The 23,839-nt window shown below is 42.0% G+C and overlaps 1 non-coding gene across 1 annotated transcript; it reads left to right on the top strand.

Annotated features, from left to right (window-relative positions):
* Nucleotides 1–23,427: 23,427 nt before the first annotated feature.
* On the top strand, nucleotides 23,428–23,535 carry LOC112804444 (small nucleolar RNA R71). Its single transcript, XR_003203060.1, has one exon. It is a non-coding gene; the product is annotated as a small nucleolar RNA R71 (small nucleolar RNA).
* Nucleotides 23,536–23,839: the final 304 nt, after the last annotated feature.

Consider the following 23,839-nt stretch of genomic DNA (forward strand, 5'->3'; position numbering starts at 1 on the left):
AGGATGTTCTGGTTAAAGTGGAAGACCATTACATCCCTACTGATTTTATAGTCCTAGAAACTGGGAAGTGCATGGATGAATCCATCATCCTTGGCAGACCCTTCCTAGCCACAGCAAAGGCTGTGATTGATCCTGATAGAGGAGAGTTGATCATTCAAGTGAATGAAGAATCCTTGGTGTTTAAGGCCCAAGGATATCCCTCTGTCATCATGGAGAGGAAGCATGAAGAGCTTCTCTCAAAACAGAGCCAGACAGAGCCCCCACAGGCAAACTCTAAGTTTGGTGTTGGGAGGCCACAACCAAACTCTAAGTTTGGTGTTGAACCCCCACATTCAAACTCTAAGTTTGGTGTTGGGAGGTTCCAACATGGCTCTGAGCAATTCTGAGGCTCCATGAGATTCCTCTGTCAAGCTAATGACAATAAAGAAGCGCTTGTTGGGAGGCAACCCAATGTTTTATAATTAACTATTTTCTTTTGTTATTTTATGTCTTTTGTAGGTTGATGATCATAAGAAGTCACAAAATCCATGAAAAAAGCAAAAACAGAATGAAAAACAGGAAGAAAAATAGCACACCCTGGAGGACGCACCCACTGGCGTTTAAACGCCAGTGAGGTTAGCTGGTGGGCGTTTAACGCCCAGTCTGGCACCATTCTGGGCGTTTAACGCCAGAAAGGGGCACCAGACTGGCGTTAAACGCCAGAAAGGGGCAAGATGCTGGCGTTAAACGCCAGAAATGGGCACCAGCCCGGCGTTTAACGCCAGAAATGGCACAAAACGTGTTTTTGAATGCCATTTGGTGCAGGGATGACTTTTCCTTGACACCTAAGGATCTGTGGACCCCACAGGATCCCCACCTACCCTACCACTATCTCTCTTCTTCACCAATCACCTCAACACCTCTTCCCCAAAAACCCCTCACCTATCAAATCCCATCTTTCTCTTCACCACTCACATCCATCCTTCATAAAACCCCACCTACCTCACCATTCAAATTCAAACCACTTTCCCACCCAAACCCACCCTCAAATGGCCGAACATCCCTCTCCCCCTCTTCTATATAAACCCTCCTTCACTCCTTCATTTTCACACACCTTAAACACCATCTCTCTCCCCTTTGGCCGAATACAAAGCCATTCCCTTTCTCCTCATTTCTTCTTCTTCTACTCTCTTCTTTCTTCTTTTGCTCGAGGACGAGCAAACATTTTAAGTTTGGTGTGGTAAAAGCATTGCTTTTTGTTTTTCCATAACCATTTATGGCATCCAAGGCCGGAGAAACCTCTAGAAAGAGGAAAGGGAAGGCAAAAGCTTCCACCTCCGAGTCATGGGAGATGGAAAGATTCATCTCAAGGGTGCATCAAGACCATTTCTATGAAGTTGTGGCCTTGAAGAAGGTGATCCCCGAGGTCCCTTTTTCACTCAAAAAGGGTGAATATCCGGAGATCCGACATGAGATCCGAAGAAGAGGTTGGGAAGTTCTTACCAACCCCATTCAACAAGTCGGAATCTTGATGGTTCAAGAGTTCTATGCCAATGCATGGATCACCAAGAACCATGACCAAAGTGTGAACCCGAATCCAAAGAATTATCTTACTATGGTTCGGGGGAAATACTTGGATTTTAGTCCGGAAAGTGTGAGGGTGGCGTTCAACTTGCCCATGATGCAAGGAGATGAACATCCTTACACTAGAAGGGTCAACTTTGATCAAAGGTTGGACCAAGTCCTCACGGTCATATGTGAAGAGGGCGCCCAATGGAAGAGAGATTCAAGAGGAAAGCCGGTTCAATTGAGAAGGCATTACCTCAAACCCGTGGCTAGAGGATGGTTAGAGTTTATACAACGCTCAATCATTCCAACTAGCAACCGGTCCGAAGTTACCATAGACCGGGCTATCATGATCCATAGCATCATGATTGGAGAAGAAATAGAAGTTCATGAGGTTATAGCCCAAGAACTCTATAAGGTGGCGGACAAGTCCTCTACCTTGGCAAGGTTAGCCTTCCCTCATCTCATTTGTCACCTCTGTTATTCAGTTGGAGTTGACATAGAGGGAGACACCCCCATTGATGAGGACAAGCCCATCACTAAGAAGAGGATGGAGCACACAAGAGATCCCACTCATCATGAGATCCCTGAGATTCCTCAAGGGATGCACTTTCCTCCACAAGACTATTGGGAGCAATTAAACACCTCCCTAGGAGAATTGAGTTCCAATATGGGACAACTAAGGGTGGAGCATCAAGAACACTCCATCATCCTCCATGAAATTAGAGAAGATCAAAGAATCATGAGGGAGGAGCAACAAAGACAAGGAAGAGACATTGAGGAGCTCAAGCACTCCATAGGATCTTCAAGAGGAAGAAAGAGCCGCCATCACTAAGGTGGACCCGTTCCTTGATTTCCTTGTTCTTTATTCTTATGTTTTTCGAATTTTATGCTTATGTTTATCCATGTTTGTGTCTTGTGATCATTAGTGTCTTAGTGTCTATGCCTTAAAGTTATGAATGTCCTATGAATCCATCACCTTTCTTAAATAAAAATGTGCTTAATTGTTAAAAGAAAGAATTGCATGAATTTTATAACAGTTTAATTATTTTGATGTGGTGGCAATATTTTTTGTTTTCTGAATGTATGCTTAAACAGTGCATATGTATCTTGAATTTGTGGTTCATGAATGTTGGCTCTTGAAAGAATGATGAAAAAGGAGACATGTTACTGAGGATCTGAAAAATCATTAAAATGATTCTTGAAGCAAGAAAAAAGCAATGAAAAAAAAATCGAAAAAAAAAAAGAGAAAAAGGAAACGAAAAAAAAAATAGAGGAATAAGAGTTGTGATCCAAGGCAAATAAGAGTGTGCTTAAGAACCCTGGACACCTCTAATTGGGGACTTTAGCAAAGCTGAGTCACAATCTGAAAAGGTTCACCCAATTATGTGTCTGTGGCATGTATGTATCCGGTGGTAATACTGGAAGACAGAGTGCTTTGGGCCACAGCCAAGACTCAATAAGTAGCTTTGTTCAAGAATCATCATACTTCACTAGGAGAATCATTAACACTATCTGGATTCTAAGTTCCTAAAAAAGCCAACCATTCTGAATTTCAAAGGATAGAGTGAGATGCCAAAACTATTCAGAGGCAAAAAGCTAAAAGCCCCGCTCATCTAATTAATACTGATCTTCATAGATGTTTTTAGAATTCATTGCATATTCTTTTCTTTTTATCTTATTTGATTTTCAGTTGCTTGGGGACAAGCAACAATTTAAGTTTGGTGTTGTGATGAGCGGATAATTTGTATGCTTTTTGGCATTGTTTTTAGTATGTTTTTGGTATGATATAGTTAGTTTTTAGTATATTTTTATTAGTTTTTAGTTAAAATTCACTTTTCTGGACTTTACTATGAGTTTGTGTATTTTTCTGTGATTTCAGGTATTTTCTGGCTGAAATTGAGGGACCTGAGCAAAAATCTGATTCTGAGACCAAAAAGGACTGCAGATGCTGTTGGATTCTGACCTCCCTGCACTCAAAGTGGATTTTCTGGAGCTACAGAAGCCCAATTGGCACGCTCTCAGCGGCGTTGGAAAGTAGACATCCTGGGCTTTCCAGCAATATATGATAGTCCATACTTTGCCCAAGATTTGATGGCCCAAACCGGCGTTCAAAGTCACCCTCAGGAATCCCAGCGTTAAACGCTGGAACTGGCACCCAAATGGGAGTTAAACGCCCAAACTGGCACTAAAGCTGGCGTTTAACTCCAAGAAGAGTCTCTACACGAAAATGCTTCATTGCTCAGCCCAAGCACACACCAAGTGGGCCCGGAAGTGGATTTTTATGTCATTTACTCATTTCTGTACACCTTAGGCTACTAGTTTTCTATAAGTAGGACCTTTGACTATTGTATTTGGGAGTCTTTCGATCTTTGGATCTTTTGATCATGTTTTTATGATTGAACCCTCTTTGGGAGGCTGGCCATTCGGCCATGCCTAGACCTCATGCTTATGTATTTTCAACGGTGGAGTTTCTACACACCATAGATTAAGGTGTGGAGCTCTGCTGTACCTCGAGTATTAATGCAATTACTATTGTTCTTCCATTCAATTCCGCTTGTTCTTGTTCTAAGATATCACTTGTTCTTCAACTTGATGAATGTGATGATCCGTGACACTCATCATCATTCTCACCCATGAACAAGGTGACTGACAACCATTCTTGTTCTACAAGCGATCAAGGCTCTAGTGAATATCTCTTGGATTCCTGATTGCACGATGCATGGTTGATCGCCTGACAACCGAGTGCTCGTCTGACAAACGAGCCAACCATTCCGTGAGATCAGAGTCTTCGTGGTATAGGCGAGAACTGATGGCAGCATTCAAGAGAATCCGGAAGGTCTAACCTTGTCTGTGGTATTCTGAGTAGGATTCAATGACTGAATGACTGTGACGTGCTTCAAACTCCTGAGGGCGGGGCGTTAGTGACAGACGCAAAAGAATCACTGGATTCTATTCCGGCCTAATTGAGAACCGACAGATGAATTCCGCTATGCTGTGACAGAGCATATGCAATCGCTTTCACTGAGAGGATGGGAGGTAGCCACTGACAACGGTGAAACCCTTGCTTAAGCTTGCCATGGAAGGGAGTAAGAAGGATTGGATGAAGACAGTAGGAAAGCAGAGAGACGGAAGGGAAGGCATCTTCATGCGCTTATCTGAAGTTCCTCCTAATGAATTACATAAGTATCTCTATCTTTACCTTTGTGTTATTTTCGTTCATCACCATTACCAATTGAGTTTGCCTGACTAAGATTTACAAGATGACCATAGCTTGCTTCAATACTAACAATCTCCGTGGGATCGACCCTTACTCGCGTAAGGTTTATTACTTGGACGACCCAGTGCACTTGCTGGTTAGTTGTGCGAAGTTGTGTAATGCCATGGTATTGAGCTACCAAGTCTTTGGGGTTCATGACCGGGGATTATGAGAGTTGTGAAAAAGTATTGTTCACAATTTCGCGCACCAGCATCTCACTCTATCCTTTGAAATTCAGAATGGTTGGCTTCTTTAGGAACTTAGAATCCAGATAGTGTTAATGATTCTCCTAGTAAAGTATGATGATTCTTGAACAAAGCTACTTATTGAGTCTTGGCTGTGGCCCAAAGCACTCTGTCTTCCAGTATTACCACCAGATACATACATGCCACATACACATAATTGGGTGAACCTTTTCAGATTGTGACTCAGCTTTGCTAAAGTCCCCAATTAGAGGTGTCCAGGGTTCTTAAGCACACTCTTATTTGCCTTGGATCACAACTCTTATTTCTCTATTTTTTCGTTTTTTTTTTTTGAATAGAAATGCTTTTTTCTTGCTTCAAGAATCATTTTGATGATTTTTCAGATCCTCAGTAACATGTCTCCTTTTTCATCATTCTTTCAAGAGCCAACATTCATAAACCACAAATTCAAGATACATATGCACTGTTTAAGCATACATTCAGAGAAAAAAATATTACCACCACATCAAAATAATTAAACTGTTATAAAATTCAAAATTCATGCAATTCTTTCTTTTATCAATTAAGCACATTTTTATTTAAGAAAGGTGATGGATTCATAGGACATTCATAACTTTAAGGCATAGACACTAAGACACTAATGATCACAAGACACAAACATGGATAAACATAAGCATAAAATTCGAAAAACAGAAGAATAAAGAACAAGGAAATCAAAGAACGGGTCCACCTTAGTGATGGCGGCTCTTTCTTGCTCTTGAAGATCCTATGGAGTGCTTGAGCTCCTCAATGTCTCTTCCTTGTCTTTGTTGCTCCTCCCTCATGATTCTTTGATCTTCTCTAATTTCATGGAGGATGATGGAGTGTTCTTGATGCTCCATCCTTAGTTGTCCCATGTTGGAACTCAACTCTCCTAGGGAGGTGTTTAATTGCTCCCAATAGTTTTGTGGAGGAAAGTGCATCCCTTGAGGAATCTCAGGGATCTCATGATGAGTGGGATCTCTTGTGTGCTCCATCCTCTTCTTAGTGATGGGCTTGTCCTCATCAATGGGGGTGTCTCCATCTATGTCAACTCCCACTGAATAACAGAGGTGACAAATGAGATGAGGAAAGGCTAACCTTGCCAAGGTAGAGGACTTGTCCGCCACCTTATAGAGTTCTTGGGCTATAACCTCATGAACCTCTATTTCTTCTCCAATCATGATGCTATAGATCATGATAGCCCGGTCTATGGTAACTTCGGACCGGTTGCTAGTGGGAATGATTGAGCGTTGTATGAACTCTAACCATCCTCTAGACACGGGCTTGAGGTCATGCCTTCTTAATTGAACCGGCTTTCCTCTTGAATCTCTCTTCCATTGGGTGCCCTCTTCACATATGACTGTGAGGACTTGGTCCAACCTTTGATCAAAGTTGACCCTTCTAGTGTAAGGATGTTCATCTCCTTGCATCATAGGCAAGTTGAACGCCACCCTCACACTTTCCGGACTAAAATCCAAGTATTTCCCCCGAACCATAGTAAGATAATTCTTTGGATTCAGGTTCACACTTTGGTCATGGTTCTTGGTGATCCATGCATTGGCATAGAACTCTTGAACCATCAAGATTCTGACTTGTTGAATGGGGTTGGTAAGAACTTCCCAACCTCTTCTTCGGATCTCATGTCGGATCTCCGGATATTCACCCTTTTTGAGTGAAAAAGGGACCTCGGGGATCACCTTCTTCAAGGCCACAACTTCATAGAAATGGTCTTGATGCACCCTTGAGATGAATCTTTCCATCTCCCATGACTCGGAGGTGGAAGCCTTTGCCTTCCCTTTCCTCTTTCTAGAGGTTTCTCCGGCCTTGGATGCCATAAATGGTTATGGAAAAACAAAAAGCAATGCTTTTACCACACCAAACTTAAAATGTTTGCTCGTCCTCGAGCAAAAGAAGAAAGAAGAGAGTAGAAGAAGAAGAAATGAAGGAGATGGAGAGGGCTTTGTGTTCGGCCAAAAGGGAGAAGAAGTAGTGTTTAAGGTGTGTGAAAATGAAGGAGTGAAGGAGGGTTTATATAGGAGAGGGGGAGAGAGATGTTCGGCCATTTGAGGGTGGGTTTGGGTGGGAAAGTGGTTTGAATTTGAATGGTGAGGTAGGTGGGGTTTTATGAAGGATGGATGTGAGTGGTGAAGGGTTTTTGGGGAAGAGGTGTTGAGGTGATTGGTGAAGAAGAGAGAGAGTGGTAAGGTAGGTGGGGATCCTGTGGGGTCCACAGATCCTGAGGTGTCAAGGAAAAGTCATCCCTGCACCAAATGGCATGCAAAATCACGTTTTGTGCCATTTCTGGCGTTAAACGCCGGGCTGGTGCCCATTTCTGGCGTTTAACGCCAGCATCTTGCCCCTTTCTGGCGTTTAACGCCAGTCTGGTGCCCCTTTCTGGCGTTAAATGCCCAGAATGGTGCCAGACTGGGCGTTAAACGCCCACCAGCTAACCTCACTGGCGTTTAAACGCCAGTGGGTGCGTCCTCCAGGGTGTGCTGTTTTTCTTCCTGTTTTTCATTCTGTTTTTCATTCTGTTTTTGCTTTTTTCATGGATTTTGTGACTTCTTATGATCATCAACCTACAAAAGACATAAAATAACAAAAGAAAATAGTTAATTATAAAACATTGGGTTGCCTCCCAACAAGCGCTTCTTTATTGTCATTAGCTTGACAGAGGACTCTCATGGATCCTCACAGATACTCAGAACCGTGTTGGAACCTCCCAACACCAAACTTAGAGTTTGAATGTGGGGGTTCAACACCAAACTTAGAGTTTGGTTGTGGCCTCCCAACACCAAACTTAGAGTTGACTGTGGGGGCTCTGTTTGGCTCTGTTTTGAGAGAAGCTCTCCATGCTTCCTCTCCATGATGACAGAGGGATACCCTTGGGCCTTAAACACCAAGGATTCTTCATTCACTTGAATGATCAACTCTCCTCTATCAACATCAATCACAGCCTTTGCTGTGGCTAGGAAAGGTCTGCCAAGGATGATGGATTCATCCATGCACTTCCCAGTCTCTAGGACTATGAAATCAGTAGGGATGTAATGGTCTTCAACTTTAACCAGAACATCCTCTACAAGTCCATAGGCTTGTTTTCTTGAGTTGTCTGCCATCTCTAGTGAGATTTTTGCAGCTTGCACCTCAAAGATCCCTAACTTCTCCATTACAGAGAGGGGCATGAGGTTTACACTTGACCCTAAGTCACACAAGGCCTTCTTGAAGGTCATGGTGCCTATGGTACAAGGTATAGAGAACTTCCCAGGATCTTGCCTCTTTTGAGGCAGTGTCTGCCTAGACAAGTCATCCAGTTCCTTGGTGAGCAAAGGGGGTTCATCCTCCCAAGTCTCATTTCCAAATAACTTGTCATTTAGCTTCATGATTGCTCCAAGGTATTTAGCAACTTGCTCTTCAGTGACATACTCATCCTCTTCAGAGGAAGAATACTCATCAGAGCTCATGAATGGCAGAAGTAAGTCCAATGGAATCTCTATGGTCTCATTTTGAGCCTCAGATTCCCATGGTTCCTCATTGGGGAACTCACTGGAGGCCAGTGGACGTCCAGTGAGGTCTTCCTCAGTGGCGTTCACTGCCTCTTCTTCCTCCCAGAATTCGGCCATGTTGATGGCCTTGCACTCTCCTTTTGGATTTTCTTCAGTATTGCTTGGAAGAGTACTTGGAGGGAGTTCAGTAATTTTCTTGCTCAGCTGACCTACTTGTCCTTCCAAATTTCTGATAGAGGACCTTGTTTCAGTCATGAAACTTTGAGTGGTTTTGATCAGATCAGAGGCCATGGTGGCTAAGTCAGAGGTATTCTGCTTAGAGCTCTCTATCTGTTGCTGAGAAGATGATGGAAAAGGTTTGCTATTGCTAAACCTGTTTCTTCCACCATTATTGTTATTGAAACCTTGTTGAGGTCTCTGTTGATCCTTCCATGAAAGATTTGGATGATTCCTCCATGAAGGATTATAGGTGTTTCCATAGGGTTCTCCTATGTAATTCACCTCTTCTATTGAAGGGTTCTCAGGATCAAAAGCTTCTTCCTCAGATGAAGCTTCCTTAGTACTGCCTGGTGCATTTTGCATTCCAGATAGACTTTGAGAAATCATATTGACTTGTTGAGTCAATATTTTGTTCTGAGCCAATATGGCATTCAGAGTGTCAATCTCAAGAACTCCTTTCATCTGACTAGTCCCATTGTTCACAGGATTTCTTTCAGAAGTGTACATGAATTGGTTATTTGCAACCATTTCAATCAGTTCTTGAGCTTCTGCAGGCGTCTTCTTCAAATGAAGAGAGCCTCCAGCAGAGCTATCCAAAGACATCTTGGACAGTTCAGAGAGACCATCATAGAAAATACCTATGATGCTCCATTCAGAAAGCATGTCAGAAGAACACTTTCTGATTAATTGTTTGTATCTTTCCCAAGCTTCATAGAGGGATTCTCCTTCCTTCTGTCTGAAGGTTTGGACTTCCACTCTAAGCTTACTCAATTTTTGAGGTGGAAAGAACTTTGCCAAGAAGGCATTGACTAGCTTTTCCCAAGAGTCTAGGCTTTCTTTAGGTTGAGAGTCCAACCATGTTCTAGCTCTGTCTCTTACAGCAAAAGGGAATAGCATAAGTCTGTAGACCTCAGGGTCAACCCCATTAGTCTTAACAGTGTCACAGATTTGCAAGAATTCAGCTAAAAACTGATGAGGATCTTCCAATGGAAGTCCATGGAACTTGCAATTCTGTTGCATTAGAGAAACTAATTGAGGCTTAAGCTCAAAGTTGTTTGCTCCAATGGCAAGGATAGAGATGCTTCTCCCATAGAAGTCGGGAGTAGGTGCAGTAAAGTCACCCAGCACCTTCCTTGCATTGTTGGCATTGTTGTTGTTTTCGGCTGCCATGAGTTCTTCTTCTTTGAAGAATTCGGTCAGGTGCTCTAAAGAGAATTGTGCTTTGGCTTCTCTGAGCTTTCTCTTCAAGGTCCTTTCAGGTTCAGGATCAGCCTCAACAAGAATGCCTTTGTCTTTGCTCCTGATCATAAGAAAGAGAAGAGAACAAGAAAATGTGGAATCCTCTATGTCACAGTATAGAGATTCCTTTAGGTGTCAGAGGAAAAGAAGAGTAGAAGACAGAAGTAGAAAATTCGAACTTATCAGAGAAGATGCAGTTCGAATTTTGCATTAAGGAATAGTATTAGTCCATAAATAGAAGGATGTGAGAAGGAGGGAAGTAATTTTCGAAAATTAAGTGAACAATTTTGAAAACATTTTTGAAAAACATTACTTAATTTTCGAAAATGAAAATGGAAAAGAAATCAAGTGATTTTTGAAAAAGATTTTGAAATTAGAAATAAAAAAGATTTGATTGAAAACTATTTTGAAAAAGATGTGGTTAAGAAGATATGATTGATTTAAAAAAAATGTGATTGAGAAGATATGATTTGAAAAACATTTTAAAAAGATTTGATTTGAAAATTAAAAACTTGACTAACAAGAAAAGATATGATTCAAACATTAAACCTTTCTCAACAGAAAAGGTAACATACTTGAAATGTTGAATCAAATCATTAATTGATAGTAAGTATCTTTGAAAATGGAAAGAAATTGATTTTGAAAAAGATTTGATTGAAAAAAATGATTTGAAAAAGATTTGATTTTGAAAAGATTTTGAAAACTAAAAAAAATTTGATTTGAAAACAAAATCTTCCCTTCTAGCCATCCTGGCGTTAAACGCACAGAATGGTGCACATTCTGGCGTTTAACGCCCAAAATGCTACCCTTTTGGGCGTTAAACGCCCAACCAGGTACCCTGGCTGGCGTTTAAACGCCAGTCTGTCCTTCTTTACTGGGCGTTTTGAACGCCCAGCTTTTTTTGTGCAATTCCTCTGCTGTATGTTCTGAATCTTCAATTCTCTGTATTATTGACTTGAGAAGACACAAATTAAAAATATTTTTGGATTTTTAATAATAAGGAAAAATAAAAATGCAACAAGAATCAAATAACAATGCATGCAAGACACCAAACTTAGCAGTTTGTATACTACTGACACTAACAAAATGAAAATGCAAATGAGACACACAAGACACTCAAGTCAATAGAATTCAAATATTAGAGCAAGTAAATCATCAAGAACATCTTGAAGATCACCAAGATACATGAATGAATGCATGCAATTGACACCAAACCTAAGATGAGACACTAGACTCAAACTAGAAATTTTTTGATTTTATGATTTTGTAAATTTTTTTGTGTTTTTCGAAAATTAAGTGGAAAAAAGATATCAAAATTCTTAATGAGAATTCCAGGAATCAGTGCAATGCTAGTCTAAGACTCCGGTCCAGGAATTAGACATGGCTTCACAGCCAGCCAAGCTTTCAAAGAAAGCTTCGGTCCAAAACACTAGACATGGCCAGAGGCCAGCCAAGCCTTAGCAGATCACTGCTCCAAAAGCAAGATTTGATAAAAATCAACAAGCTCTTGTGATGATAAGTTGAAACCTCGGTCCAATGAGATTAGACATGGCTTCTCAGCCAGCCAGATTTCAACAAATCATCATGAAACTCTAGAATTCATCTTCAAGAATTTCGAAAAAAAATAAATACCTAATCTAAGCAACAAGATGAACCGTCAGTTGTCCAAACTTGAACAATCCCTGGCAATAACGCCAAAAACTTGGTGTTGTTGCCGGATCTTGGCACTGATGTTACCAAAAGCTTGCTCAAAACTTGAACAATCCCCGGCAACGGCGCCAAAAACTTGGTGCGCGAAATTGTGAACAATACTTTTTCACAACTCTCATAATCCCCGGTCATGAGCCCCAAAAACTTGGTAGCTCAATACCATGGCATTACACAACTTCGCACAACTAACCAGCAAGTGCACTGGGTCGTCCAAGTAATAAACCTTACGCGAGTAAGGGTCGATCCCACGAAGATTGTTAGTATTGAAGCAAGCTATGGTCATCTTGTAAATCTTAGTCAGGCAAACTCAAATGGTAATGGTGATGAACGAAAATAACACAAAGGTAAAGATAGAGATACTTATGTAATTCATTGGTAGGAACTTCAGATAAGCGCATGAAGATGCCTTCCCTTCCGTCTCTCTGCTTTCCTACTGTCTTCATCCAATCCTTCTCATTCCTTTCCATGGCAAGCTTGTGTAGGGTTTCACCGTTGTCAATGGCTACCTCCCATCCTCTCAGTGAAAGCGATTGCATATGCTCTGTCACAGCATAGCGGAATTCAGCTGTCGGTTCTCGGTTAGGCCGGAATAGAATCCATTGATTCTTTTGCGCACGCCCCGCCTGCTAGGAGTTTGAAGCACGTCACAGTCATTCAGTCATTGAATCCTACTCAGAATACCACAGACAAGGTTAGACCTTCCGGATTCTCTTGAATGCTGCCATCAGTTCTCGCCTATACCACGAAGACTCTGATCTCACGGAATGGTTGGCTCGTTTGTCAGACGAGCACTCGGTTGTCAGGCGATCAACCATGCATCGTGCAATCAGGAATCCAAGAGATATTCACTAGAGCCTTGATCGCTTGTAGAACAAGAATGGTTGTCAGTCACCTTGTTCATGGGTGAGAATGATGATGAGTGTCACGGATCATCACATTCATCAAGTTGAAGAACAAGTGATATCTTAGAACAAGAACAAGCGGAATTGAATGGAAGAATAATAGTAATTGCATTAATACTCGAGGTACAGCAGAGCTCCACACCTTAATCTATGGTGTGTAGAAACTCCACCGTTGAAAATACATAAGCATGAGGTCTAGGTATGGCCGAATGGCCAGCCTCCCAAAGAGGGTTCAATCATAAAAACATGATCAAAAGATCCAAAGATCGAAAGACTCCTTAATACAATAGTCAAAGGTCCTACTTATAGAAAACTAGTAGCCTAAGGTGTACAGAAATGAGTAAATGACATAAAAATCCTCTTCCGGGCCCACTTGGTGTGTGCTTGGGCTGAGCAATGAAGCATTTTCGTGCAGAGACTCTTCTTGGAGTTAAACGCCAGCTTTAGTGCCAGTTTGGGCGTTTAACTCCCATTTGGGTGCCAGTTCCAGCGTTTAACGCTGGGATTTCTGAGGGTGACTTTGAACGCCGGTTTGGGCCATCAAATCTTGGGCAAAGTATGGACTATCATATATTGCTGGAAAGCCCAGGATGTCTACTTTCCAACGCCGTTGAGAGCGCGCCAATTGGGCTTCTGTAGCTCCAGAAAATCCACTTCGAGTGCAGAAAGGTCAGAATCCAACAGTATCTGCAGTCCTTTTCAGTCTCTGAATCAGATTTTTGCTCAGGTCCCTCAATTTCAGCCAGAAAATACCTAAAATCACAGAAAAATACACAAACTCATAGTAAAGTCCAGAAAAGTAAATTTTAACTAAAAACTAATAAAAATATACTAAAAACTAACTATATCATACTAAAAACATACTAAAAACAATGCCAAAAAGCATACAAATTATCCGCTCATCACCTTTATCAGTTATGTATTTTCAACGGTGGAGTTTCTACACACCATAGATTAAGGTGTGGAGCTCTACTATTCCTCGTGTATTAATGCAATTACTATTATTCTTCTATTCAATTCAGCTTATTCTTATTCTAAGATATTCACTACACTTTAACATGATGAATGTGATGATCCCTGACACTCATCATCATTCTCACCTATGAACGCGTGCCTAACAACCACTTTCATTCTACCTTAGATTGAGCGCGTATCTCTTAGCCTCCATTCCGAAAGATCAGAGTCTTCGTGGTATAAGCTAGAATTATTGGTGGCCATTCCTAAGATCCGGAAAGTCTAAACCTTGTCTGTGGTATTCTGAGTAGGATCTGAGATGGAATGATTGTGATGAGCTTAAAACTCGCGAGTGTTGGGCGTAGTGACAGACGCAAAAGAATCACTGGATTCTATTCTAACATGATCGAGAACCTACAGATAATTAGCCGTGCGGTGACAGCGCATTTCAACCATTTTCACTGAGGACGGGAGGTAGCCATTGATGCCGGTAAAACCCGAACATACAGCCTGCCATGGAAAGGGGTAAGAATGATTGGATGAAAGCAGTAGAAAAGCAGAGATTCAGAAGGAACACAGTATCTTCATGCGCTTATCTGGAATTCCCACCAATGAATTACATAAGTATCTCTATCTCTATTTTATGCTTTATTTATCTTTATATTCGAAAACCATTATAACCATTAGAATCCGCCTGACTGAGATTTACAAGATGGCCATAGCTTGCTTCATACCAACAATCTCCGTGGGATCGACCCTTACTCACGTAAGGTTTATTACTTGGACGACCCAGTGCACTTGCTGGTTAGTTGTGCGAAGTGGTGAAGAATGTGTGTGAACCATAGTATTGTGCACCATGTTTTTGGAGCCATTGCTAGGAATTGTTCAAGTTGTGAAAAGTATGAGTCACAATTTTACCTATTAGTATGCTTGTATTTTCTCTCTAGTTGTAAGGGTGACAGGGTACCAATACCCTCTAATGGTGACAGGGCACAGATACTGATGACCGGATTTCACTCACTATATAATGAATCCGTTCTTTGGCAAGCGCACCAAATTATCGCCAAGTAATAACTCACTTTGAGTGAGGTCGAATCCCACAGAGATTGATTGATTGAGCAACTTTAGTTAATGGGTGAATTTAGTTAAGCTAATCAATAGAAATTGTTGAGTGCAGAATCTTAAATAGCAGAAATGTAAATGACTTAAAAGTAAAGGAAAGCAATAAAGTGCAGAAAAGTAAATAACAAAATTGTAAAGTGATGAAACATAAATGACCGAATTGTAAATGGGGAATGGGTAATAGCAGAAATTAAAGGAATGGGGAAGATAAGAATAGGGGGGATTCATTGGGATTAGGAGATGTTGCTCTCTTTGGATTAGATCTAGATCATCTCATCTTCAATCATGTAACTCATTGACCTCTTGGCAATCATGATTGATTGAACCCCAATCCCTTGGTGATTCAATCTCTCAAATCTTGATAATCAGCCAATTCCTTGGTCTAATTGCTCATAAAGAGAGATATGCTTGGTCCCTGATTATACCATATATCTTCATACATCTAAATAGTGTGTGGATTTCATGTCACCATATCCAATCCCAAAACCCAAATCTACTCAAGTGTGAGAAGGGATTTCAAGCATGGTTTCATGTCTTTTCCAAGGTTCCCATGAAACCCATTTTGCATTCAACCTATTTTCCAAGATGATTAAACACTAACATGAAGAACGAAATTCCTTCTAACAAATCAAAGAGAAGATGAAGAAAAGAAGAAATTCACTATCATTAATCTATCAAGCACAACAGAGCTCCCTCTCCTAATGAGAGGGAGTTTAGCTACTCATAGCTTATAGAAAAGTACAATAGATGGAAGAAGATGAAGTGAAGTGTAAAGTAAAACTAAACTACCAATCCAACTTTCTAACCCCCCTTTTCAGTACTCTTAGGGGGTATTTATACTACTCCTAGCACTAGAAATTAAAAGTTACAAAAAGGAAAAGAAAATTACAATTGAAAATAAAAGGAAAACTCATTGAAATGAAGCATGAGCCTAGTGTGTGAGCGGCGTGTGAGCGGCGCGCCACACCTAGCTCCTCAGCTTGGCTTGGCGTGCCACGCCTGGCTTCCAAATGGCACGCCCTTCTCATACAGCTAGTCTGGCGTGCCATACCTTTGAGCTCATGTGGTACGCCAGGTGTGATCTCCTTCTTCTTCCTCTCTGGATATATGAACTAGCGTGGCACGCCCAGAACTAGCGTGTCACGCCCTCAATAAAGCATGATCATCCTCCTCTGGAATGTTGAACTAGCGTGGCACACCCAGGTCTGGTGTACCACGCCCTTAGTGAATTCTTCATCTTTCTCCTCTGGAAAGTTGCACTGGCATGCCACGCCCAATAGCTAGTGTATCACGCCTTCAATAACTCCTCATTCTTCTTCTCTGAACTTACACTAGCGTGCCACGTCCAGAACTGGCGTGCCACGCTCTTGATAAAGCCTGATTTGCCCTTCAAGTCCAGTAGCTGGCGTGCCACGCCTTAAGTCCCAAGTGGCACACCCTTGTTCTTCTTTCTTGGATGCTAGAGTTGGCATCCATGCCTTCAACCTCAAGTGGCATGCCCTTGTTGGGTGTGCATCCTCCCTCTCTGACCCAATGAACTGGCGTGCCACGCCTTCGGGTTCAAGTGACACGCCCAGGGTGAAACAAGGTTGGCGTGCCATGCCTTCGAGTTCAAGTGGCACGCCCAGGGTAAGAATAAGGTTGGCGAGCCATGCCTTTGAGTTCAAGTGGCACACCCAATTTGGTGTTGAGCTTCTTCAAGCTTGGCCTGCCACGCCTAGAACCCAAGTGGCACGCCCAAGACACAAACAAGGTTGGCGTGTCACGCCTTTGAGCCCAAGTGGCATGCCTAGTGTTTCAGACCTTCAACTCCCATCTGCTTAGTTGCATTGGCATGCCACGCATTTGACCTCAAGTGGCATGCCCATTGTATATGATAGTGTTGGCGTGCCACGCCCAGCCTGGCGTGCCACACCCCCTTGCGTGTCTTCAAAATTGCTCTCTGGAATATATAGTTGGCGTGCCACGCCCATAGTGAGCTTCATGGATTCTTCTCTGGTCTTGATAACTAGCGTGCCATGCCCCTTGGCTGGCATGCCATGCCCACTCAATTTGTTGGCGTTTGCTTCAAGTGGCACGCCCAGCTCACATGCCCAGCTTCTCTGTCTTGCTTCCTTATTCTTTTGTTGCTATTTTCACCTGAAATTCAACAAAATTCATTTCAAAGCAATGTACCATAATATTCACCATTTAGTTCATGAAATTGCATTGATTGAATGAGATTACACTCTTTTTATGGTCCTTTTAGATAAGAGAAATAGGTAGATAATGCAAGTCATCAGATACCCTCTAATGGTGACAGGGTACGGATCCCCTCTAATGGTATTAATGCGCAACAAAGAGACTGTGTCTGGGTTAGCTACCGGACATGTTTGGTTGGCTTGACAACCGACAGATGAGACTCATCAACCATAAGATAGGCATATGGTGCGCGAAATTGTGAACAATACTTTTTCACAACTCTCATAATCCCCGGTCATGAACCCCAAAAACTTGGTGTTCAATACCATGGCATTACACAACTTCGCACAACTAACCAGCAAGTGCACTGGGTCGTCCAAGTAATAAACCTTACGCGAGTAAGGGTCGATCCCACGGAGATTGTTAGTATTGAAGCAAGCTATGGTCATCTTGTAAATCTTAGTCAGGCAAACTCAAATGGTAATGGTGATAAACGAAAATAACAAAAAGGTAAAGATAGAGGTACTTATGTAATTCATTGGTAGGAACTTCAGATAAGCGCATGAAGATGCCTTCCCTTCCGTCTCTCTGCTTTCCTACTGTCTTCATCCAATCCTTCTTATTCCTTTCCATGGCAAGCTTGTGTAGGGTTTCACCGTTGTCAATGGCTACCTCCCATCCTCTCAGTAAAAACGATTGCATATGCTCTGTCACAGCACGCGGAATTCAGCTGTCGGTTCTCGGTCAGGCCGGAATAGAATCCATCGATTCTTTTGCATCTGTCACTAACGCCCCGCCTGCTAGGAGTTTGAAGCACGTCACAGTCATTCAATCATTGAATCCTACTCAGAATACCACAGACAAGGTTAGACCTTCCGGATTCTCTTGAATGACGCCATCAGTTCTTGCCTATACCACGAAGACTCTGATCTCATGGAATGGTTGGCTCGTTTGTCAGACGAGCACTCGGTTGTCAGGCGATCAACCATGCATCGTGCAATCAGAATCCAAGAGATATTCACCCAATCGAAGGTAGAACGGAGGTGGTTGTCAGTCACACGTTCATAAGTGAGAATGATGATGAGTGTCACGGATCATCAAATTCATCAAGTTGAAGAACAAGTGATATCTTAGAACAAGAACAAGCGGAATTGAATGGAAGAACAATAGTAATTGCATTAATACTCGAGGTACAGCAGAGCTCCACACCTTAATCTATGGTGTGTAGAAACTCCACCGTTGAAAATACATAAGAACAAGGTCTAGGCATGGCCGAATGGCCAGCCTCCCAATGATCTAAGATAGCATACAAATGAAGATAGCTACCAAAGTCTCTAAATACAATAGTAAAAGGTCCTACTTATAGAAAGCTAATAGCCTAGGGTGTACAGAGATGAGTAAATGACATAAAAATCCACTTCCGGGCCCACTTGGTGTGTGCTTGGGCTGAGCAATGAAGCATTTTCGTGTAGAGACTCTTCTTGGAGTTAAACGCCAACTTTAGTGCCAGTTTGGGCGTTTAACTCCCATTTGGGTGCCAGTTCCAGCGTTTAACGCTGGGATTTCTGAGGGTGACGTTGAACGCCGGTTTAGGCCATCAAATCTTAGGCAAAGTATGGACTATCCTATATTGCTGGAAAGCCCAGGATGTCTACTTTCCAACGCCGTTGAGAGCGCGCCAATTGGGCTTCTGTAGCTTCAGAAAATTCACTTCGAGTGCAGGGAGGTCAGAATCCAACAGCATCTGCAGTCCTTTTTAGTCTCTGAATCAGATTTTTGCTCAGGTCCCTCAATTTCAGCCAGAAAATACCTGAAATCACAGAAAAACACACAAACTCATAGTAAAGTCCAGAAAAGTGAATTTTAGCTAAAAAATAATAAAAATATACTAAAAACTAACTAGATCATACTAAAAACATACTGAAAACAATGCCAAAAAGCGTACAAATTATCCGCTCATCACAACACCAAACTTAAATTGTTGCTTGTCCTCAAGCAACTGAAAATCAAATAGATAAAAAGAAGAGAATATGCAATGAATCCCAAAAACATCTGTGAAGATCAGTATTAATTAGATGAGCGGGGCTTTTAGCTTTTTGCCTCTGAATAGTTTTGGCATCTCACTCTATCCCTTGAAATTCAGAATGATTGGCTTCTTTAGGAACTCAGAATCCAGATAGTGTTATTGATTCTCCTAGTTAAGTATGATGATTCTTGAACATAGCTACTTATTGAGTCTTGGCTGTGGCCCAAAGCACTCTGTCTTCCAGTATTACCACCGGATACATACATGCCACAGACACATAATTGGGTGAACCTTTTCAGATTGTGACTCAGCTTTGCTAAAGTCCCCAATTAGAGGTGTCCAGGGTTCTTAAGCACACTCTTTTTGCCTTGGATCACAACTTTATTTCTTTCTTTTCTCTCTTTTTTTTTCGTTTTCTTTTCTTTTTCTCTCTTTTTTTTCGATTTTTTTTTTTGAATGGAAATGCTTTTTCTTGCTTCAAGAATCATTGTAATGATTTTTCAGATCCTTAGTAACATGTCTCCTTTTTCATTATTCTTTCAAGAGCCAACATTCATGAACCACAAATTCAAGATACATATGCACTGTTTAAGCATACATTCAGAAAACAAAAACATTGCCACCACATCAAAATAATTAAACTGTTATAAAATTCAAAATTCATGCAATTCTTTTTCTTTTTCAATTTAAGCACGTTTTTATTCAAGAAAGGTGATGGATTCATAGGACATTCATAACTTTTAGGCATAGACACTAAGACACTAATGATCACAAGACACAAACATGGGCAAACATAAGCATTAATTTTCGAAAAAAAACAGGAAAATAGAGAACAAGGAAATTAAAGAACAGGTCCACCTTAGTGATGGCGGCTTGTTCTTCTTCTTGAAGATCCTATGGAGTGCTTGAGCTCCTCAATATCTCTTCCTTGTCTTTGTTGCTCCTCCCTCATGATTCTTTGATCTTCTCTAATTTCATGGAGGATGATGGAGTGTTCTTGGTGCTCCACCCTTAGTTGTCCCATGTTGGAACTCAATTCTCCTAGGGAGGCGTTTAGTTGCTCCCAATAGTTTTGTGGAGGAAAGTGCATCCCTTGAGGAATCTCAGGGATCTCATGATGAGTGGGGTCTCTTGTGTGCTCCATCCTCTTCTTAGTGATGGGCTTGTCCTCATCAATGGGAATGTCTCCCTCTATGTCAACTCCAACTGAATAACAGAGGTGACAAATGAGATGTGGAAAGGCTAACCTTGCCAAGGTAGAGGACTTGTCCGCCACCTTATAGAGTTCTTGGGCTATAACCTCATGAACTTCTATTTCTTCTCCAATCATGATGCTATGGATCATGATAGCCCGGTCTATGGTAACTTCGGACCAGTTGCTAGTGGGAATGATTGAGCGTTGGATGAACTCCAACCATCCTCTAGCCACGGGTTTGAGGTCATGCCTTCTCAATTGAACTGGCTTTCCTCTTGAATCTCTCTTCCATTGGGCGCCCTCTTCACATATGACTGTGAGGACTTGGTCCAACCTTTGATCAAAGTTGACCCTTCTAGTGTAAGGATGTTCATCTCCTTGCATCATAGGCAAGTTGAACGCCACCCTCACACTTTCCGGACTAAAATCCAAGTATTTCCCCCGAACCATAGTAAGATAATTCTTTGGATTCGGGTTCACACTTTGGTCATGGTTCTTGGTGATCCATGCATTGGCATAGAACTCTTGAACCATCAAGATTCTGACTTGTTGAATGGGGTTGGTAAGAACTTCCCAACCTCTTCTTCGGATCTCATGTCGGATTTCCGGATATTCACCCTTTTTGAGTGAAAAAGGGACCTCAGGGATCACCTTCTTCAAGGCCACAACTCCATAGAAATGGTCTTGATGCACCCTTAAGATGAATCTCTCCATTTCCCATGACTCGGAGGCGGAAGCTTTTGCCTTCCCTTTCCTCTTTCTAGAGGTTTCTCCGGCCTTGGATGCCATAAATGGTTATGGAAAAATAAAAAGCAATGCTTTTACCACACCAAACTTAAAATGTTTGCTCGTCCCCGAGCAAAAGAAGAAAGAAGAGAGTAGAAGAAGAAGAAATGAGGAGAAAGGGAATGGCTTTGTATTCGGCCAAAGGGGAGAGAGATGGTGTTTATGGTGTGTGAAAATGAAGGAGTGAAGGAGGGTTTATATAGGAGAGGGGGAGAGGGATGTTCGGCCATTTGAGGGTGGGTTTGGGTGGGAAAGTGGTTTGAATTTGAATGGTGGGGTAGGTGGGGTTTTATGAAGGATGGATGTGAGTGGTGAAGAGAAAGATGGGATTTGATAGGTGAGGGGTTTTTGGGGAAGAGGTGTTGAGGTGATTGGTGAAGAAGAGAGAGAGTGGTAGGGTAGGTGGGGATCCTGTGGGGTCCACAGATCCTGAGGTGTCAAGGAAAAGTCATCCCTGCACCAAATGGCATGCAAAATCACGTTTTGTGCCATTTCTGGCGTTAAACGCCGGGCTGGTGCCCATTTCTGGCGTTTAACGCCAGCTTCTTGCCCTTCTCTGGCGTTTAACGCCAGTCTGGTGCCCCTTTCTGGCGTTAAACGCCCAGAATGGTGCCAGACTGAGCGTTAAACGCCCAACAGCTAACCTCACTGGCGTTTAAACGCCAGTGGGTGCGTCCTCCAGGGTGTGCTGTTTTTCTTCCTGTTTTTCATTCTGTTTTTGCTTTTTTCATTAATTTTGTGACTTCTCATGATCATCAACCTACAAAAAAACATAAAATAACAAAAGAAAATAGTTAATTATAAAACATTGGGTTGCCTCCCAACAAGCGCTTCTTTAATGTCATTAGCTTGACAGAGGACTCTCATGGAGCCTCACAGATACTCAGAGCCATGTTGGAACCTCCCAACACCAAACTTAGAGTTTGAATGTGGGGGTTCAACACCAAACTTAGAGTTTGGTTGTGGCTTCCCAACACCAAACTTAGAGTTTGACTGTGGGGGCTCTGTTTGGCTCTGTTTTGAGATATGCTCTTCATGCTTCCTCTCCATGATGACAGAGGGATATCCTTGGGCCTTAAACACCAAGGATTCTTCATTCACTTGAATGATCAACTCTCCTCTATCAACATCAATCACAGCCTTTGCTGTGGCTAGGAAGGGTCTGCCAAGGATGATGGATTCATCCATGCTCTTCCCAGTCTCTAGGACTATGAAATCAGTAGGGATGTAATGGTCTTCAACCTTAACCAGAACATCCTCTACAAGTCCATGGGCTTGTTTTCTTGAGTTGTCTGCCATCTCTAGTGAGATTTTTGCAGCTTGCACCTCAAAGATCCCTAGCTTCTCCATTACAGAGAGAGGCATGAGGTTTACACTTGACCCTAAGTCACACAAGGCCTTCTTGAAGGTCATGGTGCCTATGGTACAAGGTATTGAAAACTTCCCAGGATCCTGCCTCTTTTGAGGCAGTTTCTGCCTAGACAAGTCATCCAGTTCTTTGATGAGCAAAGGGGGTTCATCCTCCCAAGTCTCATTTCCAAATAACTTGTCATTTAGCTTCATGATTGCTCCAAGGTATTTAGCAACTTGCTCCTCAGTGACATACTCATCCTCTTCAGAGGAAGAATACTCATCAGAGCTCATGAATGGCAGAAGTAAGTCCAATGGAATCTCTATGGTCTCATTTTGAGCCTCAGATTCCCATGGTTCCTCATTGGGGAACTCATTGGAGGTTAGTGGACGTCCAGTGAGGCCTTCCTCAGTGGCGTTCACTGCCTCTTCTTCCTCCCAGAATTCGGCCATGTTGATGGCCTTGCACTCTCCTTTTGGATTTTCTTCAGTATTGCTTGGGAGAGTACTTGGAGGGAGTTCAGTAATTTTCTTGCTCAGCTGACCCACTTGTCCTTCCAAATTTCTGATGGAGGACCTTGTTTCAGTCATGAAACTTTGAGTGGTTTTGATTAGATCAGAGACCATGGTTGCCAAGTCAGAGGTATTCGGCTTAGAGCTCTCTGTCTGTTGCTGAGAAGATGATGGAAAGGGCTTGCTATTGCTAAACCTGTTTCTTCCACCATTATTGTTATTGAAACCTTGTTGAGGTCTCTGTTGATCCTTCCATGAAAGATTTGGATGATTCCTCCATGAAGGATTGTAGGTGTTTCAATAGGATTCTCCCATGTAATTCACCTCTTCCATTGAAGGGTTCTCAGGATCATAAGCTTCTTCCTCAGATGAAGCTTCCTTAGTACTGCTTGGTGCATTTTGCATTCCAGACAGACTTTGAGAAATCATATTGACTTGTTGAGTCAATATTTTGTTCTGAGCCAATATGGCATTCAGAGTGTCAATCTCAAGAACTCCTTTCTTCTGACTAGTCCCATTGTTCACAGGATTTCTTTCAGAAGTGTACATGAATTGGTTATTTGCAACCATTTCAATCAGTTCTTGAGCTTCTGCAGGCGTCTTCTTCAAATAAAGAGAGCCTCCAGAAGAGCTATCCAAAGACATCTTGGACAGTTCAGAGAGACCATCATAGAAAATACCTATGATGCTCCATTCAGAAAGCATATCAGTGGGACACTTTCTGATTAATTGTTTGTATCTTTCCCAAGCTTCATAGAGGGATTCTCCTTCCTTCTGTCTGAAGGTTTGGACTTCCACTCTAAGCTTACTCAATTTTTGAGGTGGAAAGAACTTTGCCAAGAAGGCATTGACTAGCTTTTCCCAAGAGTCCAGGCTTTCTTTAGGTTGAGAATCCAACCATGTTCTAGCTCTGTCTCTTACAGCAAAAGGGAATAGCATAAGTCTGTAGACCTCAGGGTCAACCCCATTAGTCTTAACAGTGTCACAGATTTGCAAGAATTCAGCTAAAAACTGATGAGGATCTTCCAATGGAAGTCCATGGAACTTGCAATTCTGTTGCATTAGAGAAACTAATTGAGGCTTAAGCTCAAAGTTGTTTGCTCCAATGGCA

This window comes from Arachis hypogaea, chromosome 5 (genome assembly GCF_003086295.3).
Source record: "Arachis hypogaea cultivar Tifrunner chromosome 5, arahy.Tifrunner.gnm2.J5K5, whole genome shotgun sequence".
Lineage (NCBI taxonomy): Eukaryota > Viridiplantae > Streptophyta > Magnoliopsida > Fabales > Fabaceae > Arachis > Arachis hypogaea.